The 15,646-nt window shown below is 36.7% G+C and overlaps 1 protein-coding gene across 2 annotated transcripts in view; it reads left to right on the top strand.

Annotated features, from left to right (window-relative positions):
• Positions 1–5,345: 5,345 nt before the first annotated feature.
• plxnb3 (plexin B3) overlaps positions 5,346–15,646 on the top strand; it is a 73,606-nt gene continuing 63,305 nt past the window's right edge. For both annotated transcript variants that reach the window (XM_056265271.1, XM_056265272.1), the window contains exon 1: positions 5,346–5,461. The gene's annotated coding sequence lies outside the window, so the exon portion shown is untranslated. The remainder of the gene's footprint in view (positions 5,462–15,646) is intronic.

A 15,646-nucleotide genomic window follows, 5' to 3' on the forward strand; every position in this document is an offset into this window, starting at 1 on the left:
TACTAGTAAGAATTACCATTAGAGAGCTCTCTAATCCAATTCTTACTATTAACAATTACAATTAGAGAGCTCTCTAATTCAATTCTTACTAGTAACAATTTAATTGTAGAGCTCTCTAATTGAATTGTTACTAGTAACAATTCAATTAGAGAGCTCTCTAATGCAATTGTTACTAGTAAGAATTACAATTATAGAGCTCTCTAATTCAATTCTTACTAGTAACAACTCAATTGCAGAGCTCTTTAATTCAATTAGAGAGCTCTCTAATCCAATTATTACTAGTAAGAATTCCAATTAGAGAGCTCTCTAATTCAGTTGTTACTAGTAAGAATGCAATTGCAGAGCTCTTTAATTCAATTACAGAGCTCTGCAATTATACATATCTTTAATTTGTTTTTTTACTTGTAAAAATTCAATTAGAGAGCTCTGTAATTGCATTCTTACTAGTAAGAATTTAATTAGAGAGCTCTCTAATTGTAATTGTTACTAGTAATAATTGGATTAGAGAGCTCGCTAATTGTAATTCTTACTAGTAATAATTGAATTAGAGAGCTCTGCAATTGCATTCTTACTAGTAAGAATTGAATTAGAGAGCTCTACAAATGAATTTTTACTAGTCATATGTCTCCATTGACTTCCATTCATTTTTAATTAGAGAGCTCTCTAATTGTAATTGTTACAAGTAAGAATTGAATTAGAGAGCTCTCTAATTGTAATTGTTACTAGTAAGAATTGGATTAGAGAGCTCTCTAATTGTAATTCTTACTAGTAATAATTGAATTAGAGAGCTCTCTAATTGTAATTCTTACTAGTAACAATTCAATTATAGAGCTCTCTAATTAAAAATGAATGGAAGTCAATGGAGACATATGACTAGTAAAAATTCATTTGTAGAGCTCTCTAATTGTAATTGTTACTAGTAATAATCGAATTAGAGAGCTCTCTAATTGTAATTGTTACTAGTAAGAATTGAATTGTAGAGCTCTCTAATTGAATTCTTACTAGTAAAAATGCAATTACGACGAGTAAGGATGGGAACAATTTAAGCTAAAACGGCTTGCCATAGTAAACGCTACACGATGGCAAGTGGAAATACTGGTTTAATTCAGCCATGTATGTTTGAACCAGAAACTGATTCAGAAGGAGAGAAAGAGCGAATTATACAGGGTCGTATACAAGTCGATGTATCAGAACGGTAATGCGTTTCATGTAGAAAACACCTATCATGGAAAGTCAGAGGAGAAAAGCCCTGCCCCGCATGTTGACTGGTTTGGTTACATGTTCCTGATGGTAGGAAACAGGCGGTTTCAAACCAGTTTTGAGACGATCTTTGGTACACGGCATTTTTAAGGAGAAAATACTCCTTAATTTGCACACGCAATACAATTTTTTTTTACAATTCTTTCTTACTCAAAGAATCATTTACAGTAATAATTTCTCTAGTATGCAGACAGAAAAAGCACAGTGAACACTTGGAGGCTTTTGTTAGCTGTACAAAGACAGTGTGGTTAGAGTGTGTGTGTGTTTGTTTATGTGTGTGTGTGTGTGTGTGTGAAGGGAGCACTCGAGTCTGGGTGGGTTTTTGGGGGGTGGGAGACAGCTGCCAACTCCACCAGGTGCGGTCGATGATGAAAGCACCTATGAAAGCTGTTCCTCGTGCTCGTTATCGCTGTTCTCTGAAGAATTCTCCGGAAATCTGCGGGACCCAGGCGGCGTGTGTGTCTTTAGGGAATGGGTGACTGTCGAGTTTGGGCTCTGCTGTTTTGTATCAGTTCAGCGGTGGTATTGTCAAACTTCTAAGGAGTCGGCATGAATGCTGTATCTCAAATCCGTGCCATGTTTTAATGCACAATCAAAAAGGGCGAATTTGTCCTCAGTGTAGATGGGAAACGTCTTTGCTTTCATCCAATTCTAATTCATATTTAGAAAGTGACCACAGTCTACATGCATATCAATATCAGGATTGATTATATGTACAGTATGCGTCATGTAACCTTGCAAACCTGTTTGCCGTGACTTAGTGTGTATTCATTTAGGGTTCGATTGGACCAAAGCAAGTAAACTAGCGGACTTTTCCTGGTGAGAATACACCCTTAAGCTGCGTACATGTACAGAAGTGGCCAAAAGTGACATCTGGCCTAGGAAAATGGATATCTTCACCCGTTATTTAAACATTATTTAAAAATTGTTTAAAGCATATGGGTCAGTTGTGCTTGAAGTCAATTTTTTTATATGATAATGCAATGAAACATGCCAAATTGTGCAGACATCTTTTTTTTTTTTTGCCAGGCTCTCATACAAAGAAATTTTTAACACCTGAAAAAACAAGAGAGAATCAACGAAATATTAATAACTGATTATATTGTAGTCAATGTATGCTTTTTTTTGCCTGTGAGCTTTTTGTTTTCCTATGCATTTTTTTTTTGTTGCTTTTTTGCCGAATACTTTTATTAGACAATACTCGAACTTGTACGGTCATAAAAAAAAAATAATAATCCCCTCCGGACATCACTTTAGGCCACTTCTGTATATAGGAATATCCAAATTTCCTGTGATCATGTGCATGTAAATGTGGTCAATGAGAAATTTCTCATTTGAAAATGTAGCTTTTTTCTTTTCTTTAAAAAATCAGCGAGAAGCACCTTACAAGGAGATTTTTCCATTCGAATTAAATGTCTTTTTTATCTTCATAAGACAGACATCAGTTTAACCTCGATCTCTAATTATGTCAATTGGAGGAGATAATGTTTTTCTAATAATTCAACTTTTATGCTCTAATTTTGTACAAAAAGCCAGAGGGTAGATCTGATACGTCTTTTTATAAATGAAAAACAAGGGCTTGATTCTGTCGTTCTGAGCACAGGGCCTGAAGGAGCACCCGTGGACACATGCTGATTAAATCAGCTCTGATTCAGCCCAAGGTGATTCCGTCTGAAATGTGTGTGTGTGTTAATTGAAGGGTGATGACCGCTAGAGTTAACCTGACCTCTTCCAGCTGAGGTATTTCTTTAAAGTGTCCTTAGAATTTCAATCCTTTATGTAACATTTCAAAGTCTCTTGTCCTGTGCTGACTTCAGAAGGTCAGTCACTTTGAAGACGTTTGACTCTTGTAACATTTAATCACTGCTTTAAAAGAAATGTCCATTCAAAAGAAAAATCAATCCACAATATTTGTATGACATTGGATTTCATAATGTCTGTATTTCTTCCTAAAATATTTTATAATGTGAGATTTTGCACAGATGATTTCGTATCTTGAACCACGATTTGATTATCTTTTCATTGCAATGATAATTTGTAAGACATTTCAAGCTAACATCTTACCTTTTCTAACGCAAACTCTTTCGTATTGTGTTTTCTTTAGGTAGGATTATGATACAAGCCATTGCAATGTATGCGATTCAATTTGGACCCTTTGCACATTTGCCTGAATTAAAAAATGTATCTCTGCAATCTAATAAAACATTTCCTATTGAAAACCTCTCTCCGTTCGTGTGCCGCCTTTTATAGCATATGCATTCAGAAAGGAATTGCAAAGTTGGTTCAGTGCAAGATAGCCGAGCGTAAATTGACAATTGCATTCTTTTGCCTAATACATTTTACAGTGAATCTCGAATCCTCATTGCATACGTTATATTTGGGCTTATGGAGCATCTTTTTCTATTAATGACGGATAGATAGAATTACAAAGTCAAGACAGACGAGCAGATTAATAGTGGGACAGATGGATGGATTTTTTTTTAAAACAAAACGTTAAATATGTTAACACTGCCACAATGCGCATGTTTTCTATGCTACTAGTTTCAAGTATATATTTAGAGTAAATAACTGCACCAAGGACAGGGACATAGTTTCACTAATAATTTGATTATTTTGCACAAGGCAATAAATCGTTTGAATTCTTTTGGTGTTATTGGAATACATAACACTTCAAAATCTAAAATATTAACACTAAACTGAAAAAGGCCCCTCTGTCTCCTTCCTTTTTTTGTATCCTTTCTTTTTATGGCATTGTGCAGCCAAGCAACAGAATACTGAATTGCCTGAATAATGAATACATTAATGTATTGAACAAATACATTATTATTTTTATTGCTATTATAATTACACTTACCACACACAATAATTGGTGGTAACAAGGACTTGGTTTCACATTTGAGGCAGGGAGAGCATCGGAACTTGACAAAGTCTCATCGATTTTATTTATTTATTCAATAAATATGTTTGTTTGACAGGAAAGCTATGCACAAACGAATATATATATACAGTATCTCACGAAAGTGAGTACAGTCCTCACATTTCAGCAAACATTTTAGTATATAGAAGTGAAACGTGGATATATTTTAGAGTAGTCAATGTGCTGCTTGTATAGCAGTATATATTTACTGTCCTCTGAAAATAACTCAACACAGCCATTATTGTAAAAAAAAGCTGGCAACAAAAGTGAGTACACCCTAAGTGAACATGTCAAACTCTGTCCAAAGTGTCAATATTTTGTGTGAGCACATTGTTATCTAGCACTGCCTTAATCCTCCTGGCCATGGAGTTCACCAGAGCTGGACAGGGTGTTGCTGAGATCCTCTTCCACTCCTCCATAATGACATCATGGAGCTGCTGGATGTTAGACACAGGACACTTCTCCTTCCGCTTGAGGACGCCCCACAGCTGCTCAATAGGGTTCAGGTCTGGAGACATACTTGATCGCTCCATCACCTTCACCTTCAGCTTCCTCAGCAAGGCAGTTGTCATCTTGGCGGTGTGTTTGGGGTTGGCCCAGTTTCTGAAGGGAGGGCATCATGAAAAATGTGAGGGGTGTACTCACTTTTGTGAGATACTGTATATATATATATATATATATATATATAAACAAAAAAACATATATATATATATATATATGTATATTTTTTTTGTTTTTTAGCTCCCCAGAAAAAACGCACTTTCTCTCGAGGAAGAAAAAGGGCTGGTGTTCAAGCCCCCTTTGATGTCTATGTGTGCACGTGCCTAGATAGATAGATAGATAGATAGATAGATAGATAGATAGATAGATAGATAGATAGATAGATAGATAGATAGATAGATAGATAGATAGAATAGCAGTCATGTGCCCATCTCTGACCGAGGGGTGTCGCTGTGGTTCTGTATAAGTTACCGCACCGCTCCCTGCCTCACTTTCATTCCTATGAGAAATGACTTTCAGCTTGAGTGTTTCAGTGCGTCTGTCTGTCTGTCAGTGCGTCTGTCTGTCAGTCTATCAGTCTATCTGTCATCCACGTGTTGCGCGTCTCGCGTCCTGTCGGTTCACCGCGAAGTTTCGATGCTCCGCGAGTAACACCAGCACAGACCGGCACACATCAGAGCAGAGTCGCGAGCGGACCATGTTGGACACACAGTAACCGACACCAGATTGTGCTGAAGTGTTTCTGAAGCAGGTCAGAGTGAAGAAACGCTTGAACTGCGGAAGGTAAGATACACATGAGTGTGACGTCACGCTGATACGTTCAGCGTTTGATGTTACCTTTGTTGTTGATGTTTGTTGCATTTGTTACAGTCTTCAGCAAGTGCACAGTTACACCCGCTCCCGCGAACCCGTGTAACACTGATCAACCGAGCGAAGAAAGCGTTAGGATGCGAGTCGTTATTCCTCAAACACATTGCTCGTGTGCATTATTGTTTTTGACATGGCTTTTAAAACTTGCAGATGGGACATGCCATGCTATACAACTAAAACTACTTTGAACTTTTTTTGTTTTATTCTTGGATTATTTTTATACATGTAGTTTTTGAGAATATTAGTACTTTTAACCTTCTGATGCATGAATGATTAAATCACATTTTGTTTAAAAGCAAGAATATAACCATTTTATATATATATATATATATATATATATATATATATATATATAGTTAATATTGAAGAAGTACTTGGTGCTTTTCCACTTTCACATCAACCATTTTTAATTTAATTTAAAGGTCATATATAATTATGGGATAGGGTCAAAGGTGATCACCCATGGTGGTTTAGATGTAACACACCCTGAATGGTTAAAATTACTGATAAAGATCGGTTTGCTGTAGTGGACACCACATCAGAGGGTTCAAATGAATCTATCACACCACACAACTTAAAGCTGCGTTACATAATTAACATTTGATTAAAAGTGTTTCAAAGAAATTAGTTGCAAGACTTAAATATAGACTTTCTTTTATATGTCCATATATATTTTAACATAAAATCTTGAATGCATATTAGTTGCACATGCATAATGCATATTAGTTGCTGTCCATGTTTTACAGAGCCTCTCAGATGAAGAGCTTTATTGAATGTGTCATGCTTGATCGGCTGCTCTGTAAGGCTCTTGCATTGGGAATAGTTTGCATTCTTGCACGCCCGGTGGCTCGAAGTGTTTTTTCAAGCTCTGGTTCGTTCATTCATGATAAAATGGCATTTCTCGTGGAAGTAATTAGGCAGCATCAAAGCCATAGAGATCTTGTTATTTCAAACCTCTGAATCAAGCTTTGGTGTGTCAGCGTTTGACTCTCTCCACCTGTCAGTGTGTGTGTGCAGCAGATGCGTGTTAGGAGGTCCCTTATAAGGAATGAGACACTTAGTTCAGAGAGAAGGCAAAAATGGATCTGTCTGAATGGCAGATGTGTGCCGTTGTCACACTGATGTGTACTTTTAGTAAAGTACAGAACAAAATAAATTTTTTCATATTTAGTAGATGGTTTACCAGTGCAGAACTGTCATGATGATGCTAGGGTGTTGTTGGCAGTTGCTAATACGTTGCTAGGGTGGTACTACAATTCATGTAACAGTGTTTTAACTCCACAATACTACCAAGAACACCGTAATACTAAAGCACTGAAAATATTATTATTACTTTTTACAGAAACCGAAATTAAAGTTTCCATTTAGTTGAAACCCAAAATTGAAAATAAAATGTAATAATAAATGTATCAAATTTGTTTAATCTATTTTTTTTTTTTTGAAAGATCTGGTAAATAGACCAGGCATACAGATTCAGATATAGCTAGATTGATTCAGAAAGATTGATATAGATAGATAGATTGATAGATAGATATGGAAAGATAGATAGATTCAGATAGATATAGAAAGATAGATAGATTCAGATAGATAGAGATTCCGATAGATACATATAGATTCAGATAGATAGATAGATAGATAGATAGATAGATAGATAGATAGATAGATAGATATAGATTCAGATAGATAGATGGATAGATATAGATATAATAGATAGATTCAGATAGATAGATAGATAGATAGAGATTCCGATAGATAGATAGATTCAGATAGATTCAGATAGATAGATAGATAGATAGATTCAGATAGATAGATAGATTCAGATAGATAGATAGATAGATAGATTCAGATAGATAGATAGATAGATTCAGATAGATAGATTCAGATAGATAGATAGATGGATAGATACTTAGAGATTCTGATAGATACATATAGATAGATAGATAGATAGATAGATAGATATAGATTCAGATTCAGATAGATAGATAGATAGATAGATAGATATAGATTCAGATAGATAGATAGATTCATTTAGATAGATATAGATTCAGATAGATAGATAGATAGATAGATAGATAGATAGATAGATAGATAGATAGATAGATAGATAGATAGATGGATAGATATAGATTCAGATAGATAGATAGATTCATTTAGATAGATATAGATTCAGATAGATAGATAGATAGATATAGATTCAGATAGATAGATAGATAGATAGATAGATAGATAGATAGATAGATATAGATTCAGATAGATAGATGGATAGATATAGATTCAGATAGATAGATAGCTGTTATAAAACCTTCATACTACTACATCGTCTCATTGGTACTTTTAGTAACTGCGCCATGGTTTTCTTTGAAGTAACTAATTGAATGATGTAAATCCCGGGGAATATTGTAATCATTCAGTACCGTGGTACACATTACAGGTCCACTGCATTACCACCTGAGCACTTTATGTAAGGGAAGCGGGTCTAAAGGTTAATGCACACATTATGAGAGGAAATTGAGCATGTAATAAGTGCACTGTCACTTTAAATAAAAGCATCTGCTAAATGACTAGTTATTTAGTATTGTCCTTGATCCATGAGGTTTTAACAGTCTTCATCTCAGACAAAAGCTATTAATGATAGTCTTGCTGGAGGATTTCAGCAGCTTCGCGAGCGCTGAGCAGATGTGCTGCTGGATCGAGCAGGGATGTCTTGAAGCATTTTGGCTCATTTTCACCAAATCAACACCGTGGTCGGTCCTTCACACTCCGCAAGCGTGCACGAACACGGGTAGAGTTCATCAATGTCAGAAACACTCTCTCGCTCTCTTTTTTTTGCGTTTCCTTCTTCAGCACATTATGCATCCGCACATGACTGCCTATATGAAAACTGTCAACAGTATAACAACAGAATAATTGCTGTTTTGTTCCACTGAAATGATTCTCTTGTTTTCTCAATAGCTGCCTTGGTTCTTTCTTTCTTTCTTTCTTTCTTTCTTTCTTTCTTTCTTTCTTTCTTTCTTTCTTTCTTTCTTTCTTTCTTTCTTTCTTTCTTTCTTTCTTTCTTTCTTTCTTTCTTTCTTTCTTTCTTTCTTTCTTTCTTTCTTTCTTTCGATGCATATTGTTGCTAATTCTTCAAAATAATCCCTCTCCCTCCTGTCGTTTCTCTCTCATCCTCTCGTTTCCTTCGCTCTTCTTGCGGTTTAGGGGATTTTCTGTTGAACTGATTAGTCTGTGTTTCGTGTTAATAATCTCTAATCTACGCCCTCTCTGCCCCGCTCTCATGTGCTTAGCACTACAATACTGAGTAATGAGGCCCGTGTGCACTATATAGTGGTCGACTAATATAGGTTTTTTAATGGCCAGTACTGATGCCGACATCTAGAGAGCAGGGTCACCCGTGGCCGTAATGCTGATCTGTGCATAATACTATGGAAGTTTCCGCCACGGAATAAAAAAATAATAAATCACAATTGCAAGTTTACGTCTCACAATTCTGACTTTTTAGTTGGAATTGCATGATATAAAGATGGAATTGTGAGATTTAAAGGGATTGTTCACTTTGAAATAAATTTTTGGTATGTTTTAGCTTACCTCAAGGGCATCCAAGATGTAGGTGTCTTTGTTTCCGCAGTAGTTTTAATTTTGATATTTTTAGGTCAAACCGTTCTTGTCTGTCAGTCATATAATGCAGGTCTATGGTCACCACCTCAAGTGGCATGCACAGAGAAGTCCAAATTAAACATGATTTGATGACTCGTAAATGTAAGTACACATTGATGGCCTAAGACAGGAAACGAGCGGTTTGCGTGAGAAAACGAACAGTATTTATATCGTTTTTACCTCTTGTAACCACAGCCACGTCCAAGTGATCTGAGGGCGCGGGCGCTTCGGTCTGTGCGTTACAAAATATCAAAATTGAAACTACTGCGGAAACAAAGACACCTACATCTTGGATGCCCTTGAGGTAAGCTACCAAAAATTAATTTCAAAGTGAACTATCCCTTTAAGTTGCGTCCCAAATAACACACTATGCACTTATACTTATACATGTAGCCTACTTATGCACAATGTACTCATCCGTGTAGTATATGAATTCTATAAGGTTATTTTATCTCCCTGAAGCCCCTTCTCCTCCTCTATGTAATTAAAGCTGCGACAGTTGAGTTAATAAAGTGTCCAACATTCCACCCTTTGTTTTTTCCGTTAATTAAGTGCATAAGTACGCGAATTGGAGAATTGTGAGTTCATATCTACACATTCTGCTTAATCGTCTGCTCAATATCTGCTAAAACTTTGATGGTCCCAACAGACATTCTACTGACTATAAGTAACTTTCCAACTACATGTCAGCTTATTCTCCTAACCCTAACCTAACAGTCTACTACAGTCTTCTGGTAATAGACATTATGTAGCTCCGCCTCTTTCAGCACTGCGCTCGTTGTGTTCTGTCTTCCGGTTTGTGTTTTCACAGCATGAAGGGAAGATCTTACGGATTTATGAATGAATCGCTCATTTTAAAATCTTCCTGGTCTACTGACATTTGTTAGGACATCCGCTTCAAACATTACAACGATCAGGATAACTTTTGTTAACTCTATTACAATAAGTACATCCATTTGACCAGCTTATTACTCTTCGACAGCGATGCCATAGAAATATACAGAGCTACTGCAAAACCGGAAGGAGTGCTTTAAAACAGCATCAGTTGAAGAGTCAGAAAAGTATTTTTCCTTACAGGCCTAACATATAACTTTTTGAGACCAACAGTATTTACCAAGGTTGGTGTGTCGAAAGAGTGGAAACTCTGAGATACTGGCTAGACCTTTATTCCAAATATAACAGCCCCATGACATATTGAGTAATCAAACGCACTACTAACCCCATGATCTTGATGATTCTGATGATTTTTGATATCTAAATTTGCTTTGCCAGTAACGGAGGGAGTAGGTGGATCCTGTTTTGCACAAATTGAACCAATCATATTAGAGGAAAAATGATGAGTTGATCATGAGTAATATGTCATGTTATTTTTGTTGTGTTATGTATCTCTATCCTATATAAACTGCTGTATTCTTCTTTGCTGGTGAGATTCTCTGTGGTTGTTATGAGGACTATAACAATATGATAAAGGCACATTCAAGGGAAATTCAGTCAAGTTAGCCTAGAGACCTTATTTTTCCAAATGATAGTGTTCAAAAGGAACGAGACACCGTCCGACACAGCTGAGGTCGATTAGGAGATACGCTCGAGGTTAAATTTGTAAGCTAAGCGTCGATCAGGAGACTTTTAGGGACGTCTATAAGACGACCCAGGTAAACTTAAGTCAGGTGTGTAGGGGGAAATCTACATATGTTCCCATCAATGCGCAGGTCTTCTTATCGGATTAAACATTATCCACCTCAATTGAGCATAAAATATTTTTTTGTGTGCATATTTTTAGAATTTATGCACATCTCTCCGTTTCCATTCAGCATTTTTTTTATGTTATATCCCAAAATTCATATAGTTCTTCCGTGGCATTGCTGTAAATAAAAACCTTTTTTTTAAGAATGTATGCATTTTTAGCCACTGTGCTACATCTCAGCGTCCTGCACCAAGTTAAGTTAAAACTTTTCAACTTTGACCCCTCCATTGGCGTTCCATTCTGTTGTGCTGTTAAAAACAGTGGATCAGGGGGCATGATTCAATTTATTATTAACTGGACTAAAAGAATGTCTTAAATACGGTGTTGCAGGAATTGGAGTCATTGTTATAGGTCAACCTTGTTCCCTCAACAAAAACACAATAGGATTTAATCTCACAATGAACAAAACGTGTAAGAATCATAAACTTTTGTTGGTCACAGAGCTTATTTTCTGTAATTATCCAAAAAATAAGCTCTGTGACCAACAAAATATTATGATTCTTACACGTTTTTCTCTTCATGAGGATCTTCACGAATGAACACAACTTTTTATTGCCAGAAGTAAAAAGCTACAATTTAAGCTCTAAACAAACTACACCACAGTCACATGAATTCAATGTCAACAACACTAAGCTAAAACCTACAAGTTGGAGAGTTTAAGTTAGAATAGTTTGGAATTATAAACACAGTAGATGAAGAAATAGTGAGTAGAAGAAGTTACCTGTTTGGCGTGATGACGTTTAATGTCGTCGACAACCTCTAGTCACATTTAGCTACTTGTTAGCAACCACCTTTTTCAAGACAAAATTCTGGAGTGGAATATTACTTGACGTATTTGGTGTCGGATGAAAATATCTTAAGCTTGTGTTAACCACAGACCCCATTTCAGGCATTAAACCAAACACCCAGAAGTTTGAAAATGCTAACTCGTTTCTGGGTTTTAGGACTCAATCGTGCAGCGCTCTATTGACAGCACTATTACTATTACTAGCTGACAAGGCTGTCACTTTTGTTAATCAAAAATAATGGTTATTGACAAATAAATATCGGCCAATTTAATAGCATGGATGATATATTCCTCGATCATACTTTTTCCATGGAAAAACAATACTTTGTTGCTGATTGAACTGAAAGCTGTTTTCTGAGAGCGTTTGAAGTCTGAAATGTTTAGTTTAGTAAGCTCTGTAAAAATCATTTTAATCCTCATAAGCTGTTTTATAGGCATATTCAAAGTGTAATTCTTCAGCGTTACTCTGGAGTTTTGATAAGATGCAATCCATGTTATTTTTATTCCATGCAAATTCTATCATAGTTCACTTCAGACCCATATGGGCGTTACGTAAGAGCCGAAATCCTTTTGTTGGCCCATCCTGCATGTAGAAACCCCCATGTGTCTGCGCTGATGGATTAGGCTGGTTGCTCTTGCTATTGTTCATCCTTTAATCAATACCAAGGAATCTAACATTCCCGCATTTTACGGGGAAAGATTCCAAATAATTGCAGAAACATTTGTTATTCTCTAAAAGAGAATGAAATCTGCGATACGATTTTATTGATCTAGAAACTGTCTTAAGATGTGCTAGAGACTTGAAATTTAGTTGTTAAGTTTTAAGTTGTAATAAAAACAAAGATAATTGGAATATGTTTCTTAGTCTTTGGACTTTAAAATGTCATGTTTAATTCTACATATTACTTGACATTTCTTGCAATAAATAGTAAGATTAACTAGCAATTTCTGACCAATTTTTTTTCCAGTGCATATGCGAATGACTTCAGTGATTTACATACGGAATTGGTGATTATGATGTGCTAAATGAATTAGACCCAATTGGAGTGTGATGTATTTGAACTACATCTGATTAAGCCACTATTGTGTCCTTGTTGAGAAGAGATTTTGCTTTCAGATTTGGACTCTGGCTTTACTTTCATTCAAAATGCCAAAACCTGGAGAGGTCTGAAGAGGTTACGAGTTTGACATTGACTGCCCTCAGCATTCAACCTGGATTATAATGGGATTTCCTTTCAAAAGGATGAGACGAAACACACACACACACACACTCACACCAGTGTACCTACCAACCCCCCGCTCGAACACATACATACATACACACACACACACATGTCGTATCGACACAAAGAAGACATCTGTTAGTGCATTGTTAATCAGTCGTGTACGAACTCAGGGTTATCCCGAGGATCACAGGCGCAGAAATTGACTCCGTGAAATTAAATTAAGGAAGATCCTTATGATATGGAGTGTTTATTGATTATAACCTGTTTTTCAATGAGCTAATGAGTCTTTAACTGCCATTGTTGTGATTCTGTGTTGTTAGTCTGTTTTAACGGCTGATGTTTCTTTGGTTATTGTGTGTGTTGTTTGTTTGGGAAGTACTCGACTGGCACTCATACAGGTATGCACAATCCCATCGTATGGATAAAAAATGTAAATTAGCAGAGGAAGTAGACATACAGGTTGGACCGGCCAAACTGTGTTTGTTTGTCAGTGTTTATGTTGCAAATGTGTGCTTGTGCGTGTGTGTGTGTGTGTGTGCTAAGAGAGGTTGTGAATGACAGCCGGGGAAGGGGGATGGGGGCTTGTGCATCAAACACAAGAGAAAACGCACGGCCGAGACTCAGCAAGCGACCAAAGGGCACGAGGAGGGAGGAGAGGGCAGATTTTGGCATGCTTGTGTTCCTACACCTGCTCTGAAACAGGATTAACTCACCCTCACTATTTAGTGTCTTATCCCTAGAAACATGCTAGCATATGTGATCCGTTTTGTTTCTGTCCGTTTAGAGATTAGCACTACTGGAAACTGTGTGTTGCGTGTGTGTGCGAATGTCACGTGTTTGAAACTTCCCAGGGCACCCTCACAAAAACAAAACGCTTCTTCCAGCCGCTAGACAGGAGTTTAAAGTCCTTTTGAATCTTGCAAGTTAAGCGTTGAAGAAGCTTCTTTTGATGTTATTTTCTACTGGAGCTTTGAGAATTGATTCATGGAAAGATGCAAATTCTGTCACCACTCTCACTTTTATATATCTCATATATCTATAATATCTCACTATACTGCTCTTTTATTTAATTTCATATTTTAATAATTATAATATATTATTAATAAAGATGCTTCATATAATTAAATAAATAATAAATATAGATGCGCATATATCCAGCAACTTCGCACAGCAATTGAAGAGGTGTTGACCAACCTTCCACCGGCCACAATACATAACTTGACCAACTCTATGCGAAGGAGATGTGTTGCACTGCGTGAGGCAAATGGTTGTCACACCAGATACTGGCAGATATCCCCCCCCAAACCCCCCCCCGAACCCCCCCCCGAACCCCCCCCCCCGAGCCCCCAATACAGTAAAACTGCACATTTTAGAGTGGCCTTTTATTGTGGCCAGCCTAAGGCACACCTGTGCAATAATCATGCTGTCTATATGCCACACCTGTGAGGTGGATGGATTATCTCGGCAAAGGAGAAGTGCTCACTAACACAGATTTAGACAGATTTGTGAGCAATATTTGAGAGAAATAGGCCTTTTGTGTACATAGAAAAGTCTTAGATCTTTGAGTTCAGCTCATGAAAAATGGGGGCAAAAACAAAAGTGTTGCGTTTATAATTTTGTTCAGTGTGTGTGTGTGTGTATGTGTATATATATATATATATACAGGGGTGCACATAACTGGTACGCAGGTACGCATGCGCGACATAAATCAGGAATGCGTAATGCCACTTCTGTTACTACGCGCCTTTGCGTAACTGTCGCCAAAATGCAACCTAGGGTCTTTTTGTTAATCTACCCGATGCAAACTTTCGTTTTAAAGCATAATTAGAATGGAAACGCCACTTTTAAGTTTGACCGTATTTTCGTTTTCGGAGAGCTAGGGGCACATGATAGCAACAAAAATCGCTATTTTTAAAACACTAAGAAGGCTCGACACAACATGAAACTTTGCTCAAAGTATCACCAGGGGACATGAACTCCAGCATTGAGAACATTGTTTGTGTACACAGAGTTTACTAAAAAGAAAGATTTTGAACAACTCACTGTAGCTGTGTCCGCCGGAACAGTAACACCGGCATTTTGTCAGTCAAAAATAGTCGATCTCCAAATGCGAATGAACTGACTCTGAATTTTAGTATTGTTTCTTATGAGGATCCTTTTTCAAATACAAGGTCAATATTGTTTTTCACTTATGACAAAACAACAAATTATCCGTGAATTTTTAATGGAACTAAGCTTTAGGAGCTTTCCATCTTTACTCTCCTCCCTGTTAAGTTGCATTCGGAGATCGACTATTTTTGACTTACAAAATACCGCTGACAGTGAGTTGTTCAAAATCCTCACCATGAAGTCTAATGAACGCGATGGAAACTAAACAATCAAATTACACTTCAAAATAATTATTTCCAAAGATGTTTTCTGTCATTTTAGGTAGTTTTATTCACGCTGATGTAAATTTAAGTGTTCGTTTTTTAAAATAAGTTTGGTCTTTAGTTAGTTATTTGATGCTATAAAACCGGGAATGTGACATCATGATTGACAGCTTCTACACTGAGGAGGACTGCACTTATTAAGACCAGGCTACATATGGGGTGAGTACCAAACACCATCTCCTGGTACTCACCTGAGTAACTCACTGAAAAAGTTATGTGCACCCCTGTATATATATATATATTAAACATTTTATA

This window comes from Rhinichthys klamathensis, unplaced genomic scaffold, assembly GCF_029890125.1.
Source record: "Rhinichthys klamathensis goyatoka isolate OS25496 unplaced genomic scaffold, OSU_Roscu_1.1 h1tg000231l_1, whole genome shotgun sequence".
Classification (NCBI taxonomy): domain Eukaryota; kingdom Metazoa; phylum Chordata; class Actinopteri; order Cypriniformes; family Leuciscidae; genus Rhinichthys; species Rhinichthys klamathensis.